Raw genomic sequence first — 16,440 nt, forward strand, 5'->3', positions numbered from 1 at the left:
TAGTATATCTCCTTCTGTAACAGCAGATTTATGTCAGTGGAGCCTATGCAAATATAGATTCTTCAAGTTACATGTATATTTTACTTTGATTATAGATGCTGAGAAAGGGGTGCATTACACCAGATACGGTCCATTATGTTTGTCACGCACTTTCGCTGGGAAAATTATTTCAGATTCTTTTTTTATTTTATATCATTGGTAGATAGACGTCAATAGGCTGAACCCCACTAAATCCGGCTGTTCTTCATTTCATATAAAATCCACTTACTTTAATTAAAATGGTTTTTCGACATTTTCTCATATTAGATTTTCAGAGACTGATATTCCCATAAAGAGCTATATCTCTACTTTAGAAAAACAAAAAGAAGGAGCGTGTTAACTTTTATATAAGAAAACTACATTTCGTTAAATAGAACCCGCTGAATTTACTCCTTTTCGTTTCTTTCAATGTCTCTTTTTTCTAGAGGTAGCAGGGTACACTTCGAATTTTGGCCCCCTCAAAATTTGTAATAATTAGATTTTAGTGATTTTGGATGTCTGTAAATTACAGTGAGAGATAAAGATTGTTAATTCTTTAGAAAAACAGCTGATACATGTAAAATTCTGATGTCAGTTGTAGAACTAACTGCTGTTTGCTTTGTATGAATAGATGAGTCATCTGCGGCGCAGGAAATTCAAATCATTGAAGAGTTGATAGACACTCGGGTACAATTTGCTATTTTATTTTGTGAAAAAACGAGATGGTTAGGCCGACATTCCATTATTATTCTGTAGTTCAGTAGGGCCTGTTAAATTGAGAAATGCAAAAAATGGACATTGTTCCTGCAACGGGCTCATTGCAGGCTGTCCCAAAAATGCAAAATTGATGATTTTGTCGTGTTATTTTTAATGGAAGGGGTACAACTCTCGTTTTGATAACTTTCTGTATTCTTGTATGAGAGTCCTGATTTTGTCATTAATTAAAAGCACAAAACATGCACACAACCACCATTTAGCGATGTTGCGATATTTAACGGTGCCACAATGTTGAAGATTACATCATTGTAGAAAAGTGCGATCAGTGTTTGCTATTTCAAATAAAAAGCCTCAATTCAGATCAACGATTAGGTTATAACACACTAAACAGTTGTTGTTCTTTATTCTATATAAAATTGACCTATTTCCAATGACCGCAGCACACATCAGGACCCTTTTTAAATGTCTGTAACTTACATTGTCTTGAAGAATATTGTCAGTGCTAACTAAAAATCAAAAGAAAAGTGGGGGTCATGTTTAATGCAAGAAAAATAATTTCAGTCAAACACACAAATTGCAAAATCAGCTAAAAAAATGAGACCCCGAATTATACTGGTGGTGTATGATCTACGTTTCCATGAAAAATTGTGTCATGTTGTTATTTCATTATGAAAATGCTACCTACATGTCAAGCATAGATCTGTCATGTGATTTTAGCAAAAAAAATTGCAAAGAAAATAAGGAAAATAGCTCTACAGAGCAAAAAAATCTGAGGGCTATTTGTATCTGCCATTATGCGACTACCATTTTTTTCGCTCCATTTTTCTATTTAGTGTATGTATGCCATTAGTGGGCAAGGGACTACGTCAAGTCGAAAGTTCCATACAGACATTTTGATATCAACTGTGGATAAATCTTATTTATCAAGTTATATTTGCGTTACATATCATGTAATTTTCAGTCTGTCGTTTATTTATTCAAATAAATGTCGATTACAGGTCACTAAAGATAACTAGAAAATTGTCCATCTACGGTAACCTTTCCCGTATCAAACTATTTTGAGTAAGGCGACATGCCATTATGTAACGTATCATGTTACTTAAATATAAGTCGACTTGCCATTTGATTAACAAGGTTTTACTTCCTAAATTTAAACGAGAAAATCACAAGATGAAAATGTCAACTTACACAAACACAAAAGGCAACATACAGTATTTCTTGAATCCGTGTGTGTCCCAGACAGACGGACGTGTCTATTTCGGTACGTTTATACAATATTATATAAATTAAAATAATAGTTCACGATTTTTTAATTGAATTAATTTGTAACCATGGATATAGTGAAATATAAACATTAGTTTGTGCTAAGAATGTAGTAACATAGGTATTTGTAAAAAAAAAAAAGACAGAGGCTTTTCCTTTTGGTCACGTAAGCAGACCTTTAGACCCGGGGTTGAAGGGTGCAGTTACCGGACCACTGGGCACCCTACACGTATTTATTCAATTTAGGCTTCTGTAGTCTTGTTTATCTGATAGAATTGCATACTCCTTCTTTTTTTTAAATAGAATTTTTGAATTGGATTGTGCTCATAACTGTTTGAATTTATCATGAATTTCTGAATTCGCTTCACTGTTAAGGTAAATATCAGTTTCTAACCGAATTCAGCGATAAAATATCATAATCAATATGTCTTCAGTCCGAGTGAGAAGTCATAAAAAAAAAATTTACCCTAAAAGCTAAGATATGAAAGCCTTTATTATAACTATATATAATTATAACAACTGGGGATATTTAGAATATTTAGTGGATAAGGTGTCGGCTGCTAAGTTCAGGGTCGTGGGTTCGAGCCCCACTGGGGTAGCGGCCATGACTTCTCAGGTGGCACGTACAGTACCAGCTGGTAGGAACTACATTTTGGACTACTTTACTACGCTTGCTGTAATCAGTTTTTCCTCCCTTTGTAGACTTTTCCATTTGCATTCGTGACGGGAGAATGGAGGAGATGGAATGTCCTTGTGCTGAATTTAGTAAAGGTTCTTGTGCTGAATTTAGTAAAACAGAGGTATATTTTCTTCGGTGCCCCTAAAGTCACATGTTACACACATTTTTTCCAATTAGGTAATGTGAGACTTTTTTTTATTTCGTTGAAACGAAATCATTGTAATCAAATGATTTCGTTTAAACGAAATAAAAAATAGTCTCACATTACCTAATTGGAAAAAAAAGTGTGTAACATGTCACTTTAGGGGCACCGTAATTTTCAGATTGTTTAGTGTTTTTATTATTGGTATCATAATTACATACATAGATCTCTACAGAAGTGAAAGTTATTGTAGTTGAAGTTAATGCCTGAAAATGCGGTGTTTGCATCCTCGAGGTATTGAATGAATTATGAATTCTAGACTTTAAATGAATGGAGTGAAATAAAAACACTCAGTCAGCCAGTAACAGACGAAAGCTTATTTAACGTCGCAAACAACACCAGCCACAAAGCTCTTGTGCGACAAACAAGATATTCAGTAATAGATACTTGACTGTGCTTATTTTACCGTCTGTTAAAGTCCTTTAAATGCTGATCAGTGCCATTCTAGGAAGCTGTAAGTACAATTTTTCTTTGGTACTACGCGACCGGAGATAGAGCCCCACTCCCTCAAATATAGCCGATACTTCAACCGAGACATTGGAACATATGTATACATATTGTAATAGAATAACCTTGTTTTGCAAACAATTGTCATTTATATATTCAGACCACCAGAGGAAGTGATGAGAGACTGGCAATGATGTACTGAATGAGCATGGTGGAAAGACAACATAGTCAAATGGGGGTATATTTCAAATTCTTATACATTTTCATTAGTATAATAATTAGATTGCTAAAAAAGCGTTGAAATAATTTGTGATGAAACTTGTAGTTATTATTTTGATTAACTTCTTTGATCAACTAAAGGCATGCAAATGATATACTTTTATAACCAAATTTATTTTGTGTGATAATATGTGTTGAAGCTATGTGTTGATATCATTTGGCTATACAGGGATCATTTTAATTACAGTTTAGTTTTTTCTTATTTCTGTTTTCAGGTTTGTCATAAGCCTAACTTGTGCACAGCCTGCTTTGATAGAGAGCCTACAGGATATTTTCATCTATGTGACCTTACCGCCTGTATACCTTGTACACTAAATATTTTTAAAAACAATGTAGGAAGAAATACCCTAAATATGGGAGTAAAATTGAAGCTGTCAGAAACATTTATAACTAAAAAAGTATTTGATAATATAATAGCAATTCTGACATGATTAAAATCAAGGTAGATACTTAAGAGCGGAAAGCATTTTAAGTTAACTGTTTACTTCTTTCGATGTAGGACACAGTGGAGAATTGTTAACATGCTTCTTGAATTTGGAATATTAGAAACCGATGCGTCTTTGAAATTTATTTATAATGTGAACAGTATTGGATATAAAGGCAACGTCCATGCTAAGATATTGACATCTTATTTTTATATAACTTTGAACCAGCTATAATGAGTCAACCATGGCTACATCTTGTATCTACTAATTTACAGGACATAAGGCAATATCTATAATGTTAAGTTTGTTTTTGAATCAAAATATATCAGGTGAACAAGAGTAAAAACTGAGTAAAAGCCTCCTCGTACATGGACGTAGTGTTGTTATATTTTTGGTCCTCTTCGATCATTGAGAACATTCCTTTTCACTGTAAAAGAATTCCGCCGGTGCTAGGAGACATAAGGGGAACTGCACATTTCATTACATCTCCATAAACAGAAAAAAATGAAACGGTCTGTGCTATTGTGCCTTTTCTTATTACGTTAACAAGTTTTTAACCTAATCCCATGAAAAAATTAGTTTGTTCTTTTATAAAAGTAATTACTGTGTTCATCTTTCTGTTTGTCTATATATCTGTAGAATTTTGCCATTTCACGTTACATTTTGTCATATAAAGCACTGTGTTACATTGTAAGTAATATGCACTACAATCAAAAATCAAAACGGGTGTATTTTTTAAATCACCTTTATTACCTTTACATGAATTTGTGTATTTCTAAAAATGTTATATGTACGTTTTAGATATAAAACAGGTAATAAAAGAATAAGTACGCTCCCCTCTCCAACCTTTTGTATGCCGGATCCAGATTCTTTTAGAGTGGTATTCTCGTTGCAAAGCATTAGTACACCACCCTACGTATTACCCTACGTGAAATTGTAATGTGGTTTTAGACATTAATATACAACAACAGAGATTATTCACGGAAAGTCATTAAAGTAAACTGTGATTTTACTGCTTTTTGTTTTGCTGGATGCTGGTTCAAAACTTAACACATCCTGGGCCAAAGAATGCACTAAAAATTTGACAATTCCCTCGTGAACCACTCGTTGGATTTTTATCAAACATGGTCTGTAGTATTTCTGTAAGGTCATCTCCCAGAATTATTACAATCGGTATGATAAGACTTTTCTAGAGGACAAAATATCTAAAAATAGAAACTTCTTAAAACGAAGTCTCCTCGTGAACTGCTTAATGGACCTTAATTAAACTCACTATATAGCATCCTTCAGGTCCTCTCCCACTTTTTTAATGAGTGAGTTTGGTCCTTTTTATTGGTAACTGGAGCTAAAATAACAATACCTTCAAACGATTTCTACCCATGAACGGCTTGATGGATATTTATCAAACTTAGGCTGTAGCATCATTGTACGATCTTCTCCAGCATTTGTTAAACTGGTGGTCTCTGCTCCTATTAAGGGGCCAGTTGAGCTAAATATGAAAATATCTTTGAACAACTTCTTATGAATTGCAAGATACAGATGACTAGTTTAAAGAACTTTTGGAAACAACCCAGGCCTAGTCCAATTACTTGTGTGTAAATTCCACCCAGTTTATAGACCTAGGAAGAATATAGTGTTTGTACTGTTTGTAATCTGTCACATAATAATGCCTCTTGAACTTTCCAGTCTGTTTAAGTTCTGAAGTTCAGGTGAGCATTACACTTCTTTCTTGAGCATAATTCAAAATTACCTAAACTACTGTAAAGATATTGTAAAGGCGAAGAAGTTTAACTTTCATACAGAGAAAGTGCAGTCTAATCTACCTTAATGATCTATTTAAATTTCTCCCTTTATCTGATTTACGTATAAAACGTTTGTGCAGAGCATATCTCCAAAACAATTAAAAGAGCTTGATAGAAATTTAACATTGATAGATACTACTGTGAGGACTTGTACTGCAAAAGACCCGCAACTCAGCTTTATTTACTTTTTGAAATAACTCCATTAGATATACCTGTTCTCCGCAAGTAATTGTAAACTTCTCCAAATGAATCAGAGGTGGCGGACGAATGGTTTTAGACACAATGTCTGTTACCAAAATCGTCACACAGAATAAACCCCACGCCCGGGGATCGTATTCACGACCCCGCGTTCTGTAGTACCATCATGTTGAATACTATGAGTGCAGTAGCTTTGAAACTACACACAGTGATATATTGTCATTATATGAGTATGTTATGACCCTTTTTATACTTGAGAACATCGAACTTTTTTGTATGTTTTACTCTACTCTACTATAATAATGAGAACAATAGCTTTTAAACTATGCACACTCATCATTATTAGGTTTACTAGGAACCATAACTCCTGCACACATTTTTCAGAATTATGGCCTTTTCTGTACTATGTTTATATATAATTTATATCAGGTCGATTGTGAAGGAAGTTCTACAATTTATATAAATCACTCTCGACACCTCATTCCTGATGGAATGAGAGAAGAAGCCATTTTCCCTATTCATGCTTAGCGCCAAGCAAGGGAGCTACAGGAACCATTTTTCATGTCTTTGGTATGACGCGGCCGGGGGTCGAGCCCACGACCTCCCGCCCTGGAAGCGGACGCTCTGCCACCAGGCTATTGAATTTCCTAATTAAAACTTTTGTTTACGGTCTACTTTACTTGAATACTACATGTATATGGGTCATTGCTTAGTCATGAATGGAGGCCAAGAACATAAATTTTTATGTTATTATCAGATACATCTGCTATATAATAAAATCTGTAAGAAGATAAGCATTAAAATATTTGGGCAGATCTCTTCTGGCCTTTAATATTCACAATGACAACTCTAAAATTTATAATCGATAACTGATCGTATTATAATAATTTCTGCAATTTTTAAGATACACACAACAAATATGGATGCAGATGATGCCTAAGACAGGCCAAGGATGCTCAAAAGGCATAGGGTCGTTTAAAGCATATTTTCTCGATCTTTTTATACACTTAGGACAATAAGTCATTGTAAACAGCATGTCTTCTCTAACAACATTGAACGAATCCATTTTCTCTGGTATTCTTCCATTGAAACATGCTATTCAGTGAATTAAAGAGAATTCCTACAGTTTTTTTCCTTACATAGAATTTTTTTAAATTCACATATATGATAGGAAAATTTGTGCTGAAAACAATGAACAAATAAAAACAATAGGTCACCAGGCTTGTTCTTGTGAAAAATTGTTTTGAACACACCCACTGTCGCTGAAACTGCCAGCGATTTTTCAACATTTTCATAATTTTCTGCTTTTTTATAAATACCAACCAAAATATACATCCAGGCAGCACAATACGGTTTTTTCTTTTTACAGATTTTATTATATACTTATTTGATATCATAGTCATATTTGTAATACTCTATCCTTACAATAATGGGTACAAATGAAAAAAAATATTGTTTCATATTTACTTTTGTGAACTTTTTTCAATGAAAAATACCCATAGTGAAGAATATTTTTTTTTAATTTTGAAAAAACTCTTTCATAGAATTTTTTCTTTTTCTTCTTGTGTATAGATAATTGTATTTTGAGCATAAAAATGGCTAAAAATGTATGGGTCACCAGGCTAAATGTTTTGTTAAGACCGCTAGAATACAACACCTGTTCGGACGGAAATGGCGCGAACCTGGCCAAATTGATTACATATATGTCTGCTAAAAGTTAAAAAAAAGTTTTAAAAATTCTTAATTCTTTTTATAATTGAATACTAAATAATCTGAAAGGTGATATTGTCTTATCAGTACTAAGTCAATTATCTGACATTATATGAACAACACTGTCTTTGTACTAAAATGCGATGTGAAAACACAACCACAAAAATAGCAAGACATCTGTCAGGCATGATACTTGTCAATACAACATAAATCAGTATCAACATTTGATAACTGATATAACTTATCAAAAATGTTATTTCATTCAAAATTCCTCATATTTAAGATTGTCTGTAACATGTTTCAACAAATGTTGACTTCAGTTCAGTTTTCCATAGAAAGTGGCGGCTGCGCAGATAGATGCGCATAAAAAACTATAGGAATTCCCTTTAAGTAACCAAATTTCTATTGTTTATTTACTGAATAACATTTCAGTCATAAGCGGTGGTCTCTTTTTATCTGCCTTATACAGTTTTGTGCAACATGTAACACTATAAAATCCAAGCATCACATTTAAAAGAAAAATCAAAGCACATTTAAAGGGAATTCCAGTAGTTTTTATGCGCATGTTTCTGCGCAACCGACACCATCTATGGAAAACTGAAGTGAAGTCAACATTTCTTGAAACATGTTACAGACAATCTTAAATATGAGGAATCTTGAATAAAACAACTTTTTAATAAGTTTTATCGGTAATCAAATGTTGATACTGGTTTATGTTGTACTGACATCAATCATGCCTGACATGTATCTTGCCATTTTTGTGGCTGTGTTTGACAGCGCACGTTAGTACGAAGACAGTGCTGTTTATATAATGTTAGACATTTAAGTTAACTTTGTATTGAAAGACAAAATCCCCTTTAAGATTATTCAGTATTCAATTATAGAAAGAATTAAGAATTTTAAAACTTCTTTCTAACTTCTGGCAGATATACATGTAATCAATTTGGTCAGGTTCGCGCCATTTTTCGTCCGCACAGGTGTTGCATTCAAGCGGCCTTAACATAAAATTTAGCCCGGAGACCCATACTTTTTTGCCGTTTTTATTTTCACAATTCAATTGTTTATTCACAATGAAAACAGAAAAAAATCTAGAAACAGCTTTTTCAAAATTAAAAAAAAAGTTCTTTACTATGAGTATTTTTCATTAAAAAAGTTCACAAAAGTGAACATGAAACCAGATTGTTTTTCTATTTGTACGCATAATTATAAAGATATTGTATTACAAATATGACTATAATATGAAATAAGTATATAACAGAATCTGTAAAAAGAATTAACCTTATTGTTCTGTCTTTATGCATACTTTGGTTGGTATTTATAAAAAAGCAAACAATCATGAAAATGTTGAAAAGTCGCTATCAGTTTCAGCAACAGTGTGGGTGTTTTCAAAACAATTTTTCACAAAAACAAGCCTGGTGACCCATTGTTTTTATTTGTTCATTGTTTTCAGCACAAATTTTCCTAACATATATGTGAATTTGAAAAAAATTCTATGAAAGAAAAACAACTATACAACATACTGGTACTACTAAATAGCCAGTTATTATAATTAGATTGTTCACCATATTTTTAACATTTTATATTCGTTAGCATCTCTTGCAATGTTAGTGTAAGTGTTCAAGGAAGACAAATAATTCAGACACTAAACGGTAGTTTTGTATATTTCTAAAAGAAGCATTACATATATACATCTACAACCTGTTAAGGTACATTGTTTTGCACTGAACAAAAGTGTTACTTGACTATTCAAACTTTTCTTTGTCCAAATGAATCCAGTTTGTTTTCGAGCACTTGCAAAAAGTATCCTTCTGTTGCCTTTGTTAGGGTTTCACCTGGCGGGGATAACAGACGTTTTCAAATCACATCAACGTACCCATGGTCTTTAATATATGCCTGGCTATTTCTTGCGATTCTTTCACTCTGTCTGATGACTTAAACATTTTCCATATTATGCTATCTGTTGCAAAGCTTTCTCACTTCATTTATTACATAAGTTGACGTAGAACCAGCCCTATATCTCCTCACCCCAAGGCGTCCGACAGTTTGTCTTGCATGTCGAAGACTTATCGCAATGTTATGTGTAAAATATAAAATAAACTGTAACTTTCCAAGTATATATCCAAGCCGGAAATATTAAGTAAGTAACACATCTTTGAACTTGTTGACACCAAACCAGGTAACACAGCTTTCACAAAAGAACAGGCAAACATATAACTGAAATGACAAAACAGATTTTTTTATTATATCAATAATTATACATTTTCTACATTTTATATAAATAGCTACTTCATTGTATATTAGCGAGGTAGAAAATGGGATTGAACACCTAGCCACACGTTGATAAATATGGAATCAATAATCTAACCCCTCAGCACTTATTTTAGCTTAATCAGAAAAATTATCAAAACGACATGGCAGTTTGACATTTAAGAAAATGGCTTAAAAAAGGAGGCAACCAGTTTAGTTTGTTTGTTTGTTTTGGGTTTAACGCCGCTTTTTAACAGTAGTTCAGTCATGTAACGGCGGGCAGGTAACCTAACCAGTGTTCCTGGATTCTGTACCAGTAAAAACCTGTCCTCTGTAAGTAACTGCCAACTTCACCAGATGAATCAGAGGTGGAGGACTAATGATTTCAGACACAATGTTGTTTATCAAATAGTCACGGAAAACATACGCCCTGCCCGAGGATCGAACTCGCGACCCCGCGATCCGTAGACCGACGCTCTACCTACTGAGCTAAGCGGGCGGGATGCAGCTAGTTAAGTGATTATTACTTTTCGATGCACATGCAATGAAAATAAATCAGTCCCAATGTTAAAAAATCCTTCGTGAACTAGCAATTTGAACATAAATTTGGTTATTTTGCATAACATTTTGCAAGAATTTGACGGAAATATCAAAACATTTTATTTTCATTTTTTTTAAATAAAAATAAGTCGTAATTCTCATTGGAGAGCAGCACGTTTACATGAAAAGCAGTTGATTTCCTTATCACTTTGGCCTTGAAAAATATCTCAAGATACTCAATATATCATATATTCAAAACGTCTAGCATTTTCTAAATCCGGTAACAATTATTCATAACAATCATAAAAATCAGGATTACACAATTTCAAATAAATCTTTACCGGAGTCAATGATATGACTGGTCTGAAATTTGTTAGGGATATTGCCAAACGATTACTGAAAGAGTGATGACATTCCTGATTTCGCTGCCACACTATAAATTCAAAATTGCCAACGACGTTCACGACGTCATCTAAATATAACCGTCATTTTCGAACGTTGACGTTTGTAATATTAGCGCGACGTTTCGTTAATTGAGTAGTAATTGGGAGTTTGTAAATATGTAAAAGAAGGCGCGTTTTTTTTTTAGATATTATAGTTTACTTCTTTTAAGATACAAGTGCTTGATTCTCATTCAAAACATATGGTCAGAGTTAGTTTATACTTATTTTATTATAGCTCGATTGTGATGAAAGGTACCACTTTTGACTCCGCTTCCTTGAAAAACTAATACTAACACTCCCCTTTATACAATCAGAGTTGAAAACAGCCAATATAAAATTTACATTATTATTGAAACATGTGAGGTTTTACTTGATAGCAGTGATGTATATGTCGCCAGATTTACAAACATACGTAACAATAAACAGGGAAGGGAATTTTTGCATTCCACATCTCGAGCAACGTTTTTTTATAAAAAACGTTTATTTATTCCTCATGTTTAGTAAACGTCTTGATTTAATAATATGAAAAACGGATGAATACGGATGAACGGAAGCTATACTCCGCATAATCAGTGATGTTTTCTTCATTGTTGTAAACATCCAGTTTATGTATGTACATAGTTTTTCTGTCATGCCTTCAAATCTCATTCAATTGGTAGATACATGATGATAAAATTCTATGTCAGAACTGCTGATACAGGAACGGACGGCAGTGTCATTGACGCAACCGCAACATTGCCATAAAATTACGGTGTGAACCGCGAGTGAAAAGGAATTCGGTGCCCTAACATATGTAAAAACGTAAACAAATACGCTTGCAAAAAAAGTATGTTATCATGATTAGTTTTGGATTATAATGTGAAATTTAAAACATATATTTAAGGGACTCTTACTAAAGTAAAAATTGTGGCTTTACGTATGTAGGTTGCATACGTTCATTTTATTTAAAAGTATGATTCAAATACATTCAAAAATATAAGCAGTTTATCTATACATGTATCATAAAATTTGTTATGCTGTAGCGTGCACGGTCTAGCTCAGTATATTAAATATAATATAATTTTCCTATGGGCTTCCTTGCCGAATGATTGGAAAACAAATGATTCTTAAAATGATTGGTGAAATATAAAATAATTAATGCTAATCAATCTATCTCAATTTAACTGATGACGAGCACTCAAAATTAGTGGATGGGATCTCTTGTAGTATGGCGATTCACAACAAACTATGCCTGAGGTGAATACCATACATTAAGATTTTACCTAAATACCACCAGATGTCGAGTTCCTATCGTCGTGGAACTTAAACGAAACGCAATGTTTTGAGTAAGAACTCAGACTATGATAGGAGGTCAAGAACCCAATAGTATTTAGTAATATTTTATAATATTTATTTTTCAACGAAGTTATTCTCTCGGTAGCTTGGCAGAATCTGATCACTTCGTGATGCTGCCCTGGTATTTATAACCTTTTTCTCAACTGTAATTAATGCGCGCTCAATGATAATGACAAAATCAAGCTCCTTAGTACAATGATCATCTAAGTGCGTAATTTGACTAATCTTTGTATATTTTCCATTATTAACGCCTTAATATATTGGTTTTATCGTAGTAGTAGATAGAACTTTCTCTCTTCTATGTATTCATGAAAGATTAATGTTTACTTAATTAAGTCTACTGAATTAGGACGGCTCATCGGTGGGTCGAAAACGTGGTGCGAATATTTTAGGTACGAATCTTAAGGTATGTGACTACTAAATCAAATCAACATAGGTATTTCGCCACAATGCTACAAAGCACAAAACAAAAGGCAAAAGTACACAGGTTGGGCGAATAAGTTCTCGTTTATAAAACATTTATTTTGGCCCTACCTAAACGAAAGATATATTTTTTTCTATTGCAACTTTGCGTATGTAGTAAACTAGGATTACCTAAAACGGTAAAGAGAAATTATAAATACTGCAATACCCTGCATTGCATACTAGTACTCTAAGCAATGTAATGATAAATACTGCAATACCCTGCATTGCATACTAGTACTCTAAGCAATGTAACGATAAATACTGCAATACCCTGCATTGCATACTAGTACTCTAAGCAATGTAACGATAAATACTGCAATACCCTGCATTGCATACTAGTACTCTAAACACTGTAACGATAAATACTGCAATACCCTGCATTGCATACTAGTACTCTAAGCAATGTAACGATAAATACTGCAATACCCTGCATTGCATACTAGTACTCTAAGCAATGTAACGATAAATACTGCAATACCCTGCATTGCATACTAGTACTCTAAACACTGTAATGATAAATACTGCAATACCCTGCATTGCATACTAGTTAGTACTCTAAGCACTGTAATAAACTTCGCGTCAATTAAACTTAACTCGGTACTGTTATGATAAAAAGACGCTAAATTTGATTTTGCAGTCCGTGCCCGTGTTTACTGGCTCATATTAAACTTTTATGGAAATTGTGTCCTTAATTATTTTTTTCTGAATAAGATCGGGACCATGAAAGTGAATAGATTAATGATGTTGTTGATTCGCGCTCAAGTAAATATCCAGACGGTGACAGTGTGTTTCTGTGGTACGAAATAGTAAACCTCGACGTATCTGTGGTAGTGAGCTTTTTCCCCCACAAACTGTGCACGAGAACAATGTTCAGCGCCGTCATTCGACCCTACGCCTCTGGCAAACAATGACTTATCCCCGTTTCCCTTCCTTTCAAGCATTTCCTCACCCCGTTAAGCAAATTGCTGTCTGGTTCACAGATGTTCACAAGAAAGCGAATTGACCACTCCTTCAATGAGTTTTAGCCTATTTAATGGATGGTTGTTATTATGTTTATATGAAATGTAAGCGTTAATAGTAAATATATGAACAAGATAAAAAAAAAATAACTTTTTCTCATTTTCGATGGTTTTTGATGATCAAAATTAAAAGTTAATTAAAAGCTTATCTTTTACATCCACATCACCCATGTATTTATTTTATTTGGTTACGATCTTGTGTTTCTGGTTACTACGTAGACTGGCTCCCGTCCCTAGGTTTGTTCTTATTTACATATATCAGCTTTCTTCATTTAGAGGGAAGTAACTCAAGAATGTTGTTTCTACATTGATATTTTTATTGTCCCTGGTTCCAAACATAGGTGTATGGTTCAGCCATCAGATAGAATTGTGCTTTTTTAGAGTCTTATAATTTCTAATAAAATGTGTCCTGCATTAATTGAAAAAAAAATAGCCATGCAGCCAGGGAGCCAGGCTAGTTATTACTGGGAAAGTATTCTACAATTTAGGCCTATAGACCGTAGCGGAGAATGCTGGATCTGTCCGTAGCGGAGGATGCTGGGACGTATTCATTGAGGTCCACACCACCCATGTATTTATTATATTTGGTAACAATCTTATGTTTCTGGTTATTATCTAAGCTGGCAGCGTGGAAAGTACTCAACGTTTTTACTCTTTTTTTTTAAATTTATTTTCCTTGAATGTCATGCAAAGAACGGCGCCATTTCTCTCTTAAATTTTGATCCTTTATTGTAGCTGTAGGCTTTTGATTGCATTTGGCATCATGTATTTGACGTAATGCTCCGGTCAAAATTATTTTCAAAAACTAAGAGTCTAATCTATAGCGGATGTGAAAAAAAAACTGTCAAAATATACATAATAAAAACTGTTAAACAAGGTGTCTTTTTCAACGGGTTACAAAATGTAGATATTTCAAAACGTTTTGGATTATGGTGCGGGTAAACACATTTCTAAACCACTAAGTACTCTGTCTATCTCGTTTTCGTCGGTACTGTTCATCCTGGGCTTATTGATCAGTCCCATGTACCACGGAAAATAAATACTTTCGGTTCATTTATTATTAGTTTTCTCTACCAGTGAACTTTGAATAGTGCCTCGGTGCTGGAGCCTCGGTATGTGTACGAATGAACTGTGCCACATACTAGTATAGACTGTATGTTATCACAAGCGTCCAAAAGCTTATTTTATTAGACAATATACATTTTAAAACCGCCTGCCCTACATATGTGTCGTTTTTTTAATCATTGCGCAAACTAACAACCAAATTTATCAAAATTTGATATATATTTTAATATACAACGAGTAACTGTGTGTGTGTTGGAAATGATTTCTTATTTTTATGTGGTGTTAGAAAATTATTGAAATATTTTGTTTGCCTACATTTCAAAGTTTATTTCCCCATCATTTATACTCTTTTCATGATTGAAATGTAACTTTAATGTAGTGGTCGGCGGAACTCAAACAGAAACTGTACGTAAGAACTCATTTATTATCTGCTAAAACTGCCATTCCTTATTCAACGAGAGTTTTTTCGATATTTCGAAGTGCGATATTTATAAGTTAAAGAAGAGCGAATTCCGGGGAAAGAGAAGTTGTTAATAACCGATATTTCGATATGCTATTACCTGTATACTGCCCCCACCCCCCTCTCACCCCTCCCCATATTGTCAGAGACCGTACGCGCTGTTCATAGGGTGCAGGCTGAACTTTGGAAACATAAACGTGGAATTCATGGTTCAGGTGGTACCGTATAAACATACATATTTTTATGTCATCAACTTAATATCAATTTGTTACTCTTGTTCGTCTTTGTCACAATTTTTATCATCTTGTTAATTGTGAACATGAACGTCAAATAAACGTAGGCTTTGCATAATGTTCCGGCATATGTTTTGGGCCACTCTCATCAGCAGCATTGATGTTACTGTTTCGTTCCGGCGGAAAACACTTCCATCCATATGTTCATCATTTTGAAAAATGTTACGCTGATAATATTATACATGTCCAGGTGTGTAACGTCTTTCCACGTACATTTCAATTATCATAAATGTTCCTTTTTCCAAATACTGTCGTCGTATGGAACAAGCTCTGATCTGAAATTGTTCTGCCCACGCTTCAATATTTCAAGCAGGCAGTAAACCAACGTACATGTAGTTTGTTGTAACAAAGTGTATTATTAACCTAATATTACTGGATGGAAAAAATATGAAATAACTAACATACAAGTAAAATGCTTTAAGACAGCAAATGAAACGTTCACACATGTGTTATACAATTGTAGGGTAGAAAACATACCATAGTTATAGTTATACAAACTTCACCGTATATATTCAATGAAGGCACAAATCCCATTCAGAACTAAGGACAAATAAATTATTTCGTACAATATATATCATACAAATTACATACGTTAACCATTATGCATTTCACTCAAGACAGTATAAACAAGGGCTCAATGTGCCAAAAATTTCGTTTTCACGCAATTTTTATAGGTATACAGTATCAGATAAAACTACATAGACAAGTTCAATTATCAACGTAATTGAATATTTACGGCGCGAAATTTCACGTAGTCGACGTCACGGCGGAAATGACGTCAATAAATTTGCAAAATAACAACTATTTAAATTTCATCAAATCTTCTTTTTAGC

At 33.7% G+C, this 16,440-nt stretch overlaps 2 long non-coding RNA genes across 2 annotated transcripts in view; one reads left to right on the top strand and one right to left on the bottom strand.

Annotated features, from left to right (window-relative positions):
• The first annotated feature begins 2,332 nt into the window (after positions 1 to 2,332).
• On the top strand, positions 2,333 to 4,376 carry LOC123559212 (uncharacterized). The gene is made up of 3 exons (XR_006687900.2): positions 2,333 to 2,798; positions 3,487 to 3,564; positions 3,821 to 4,376. It is a non-coding gene; the product is annotated as an uncharacterized LOC123559212 (long non-coding RNA).
• A 3,760-nt stretch (positions 4,377 to 8,136) lies between these two features.
• The window catches only part of LOC128557209 (uncharacterized), a 45,323-nt gene continuing 37,019 nt past the window's right edge, over positions 8,137 to 16,440 (bottom strand). Inside the window, exon 2 of the long non-coding RNA XR_008371122.1 lies at positions 8,137 to 9,954. This is a non-coding gene — a long non-coding RNA (uncharacterized LOC128557209). The remainder of the gene's footprint in view (positions 9,955 to 16,440) is intronic.

The sequence above is a fragment of the Mercenaria mercenaria genome, chromosome 5 (genome assembly GCF_021730395.1).
Source record: "Mercenaria mercenaria strain notata chromosome 5, MADL_Memer_1, whole genome shotgun sequence".
NCBI lineage: Eukaryota > Metazoa > Mollusca > Bivalvia > Venerida > Veneridae > Mercenaria > Mercenaria mercenaria.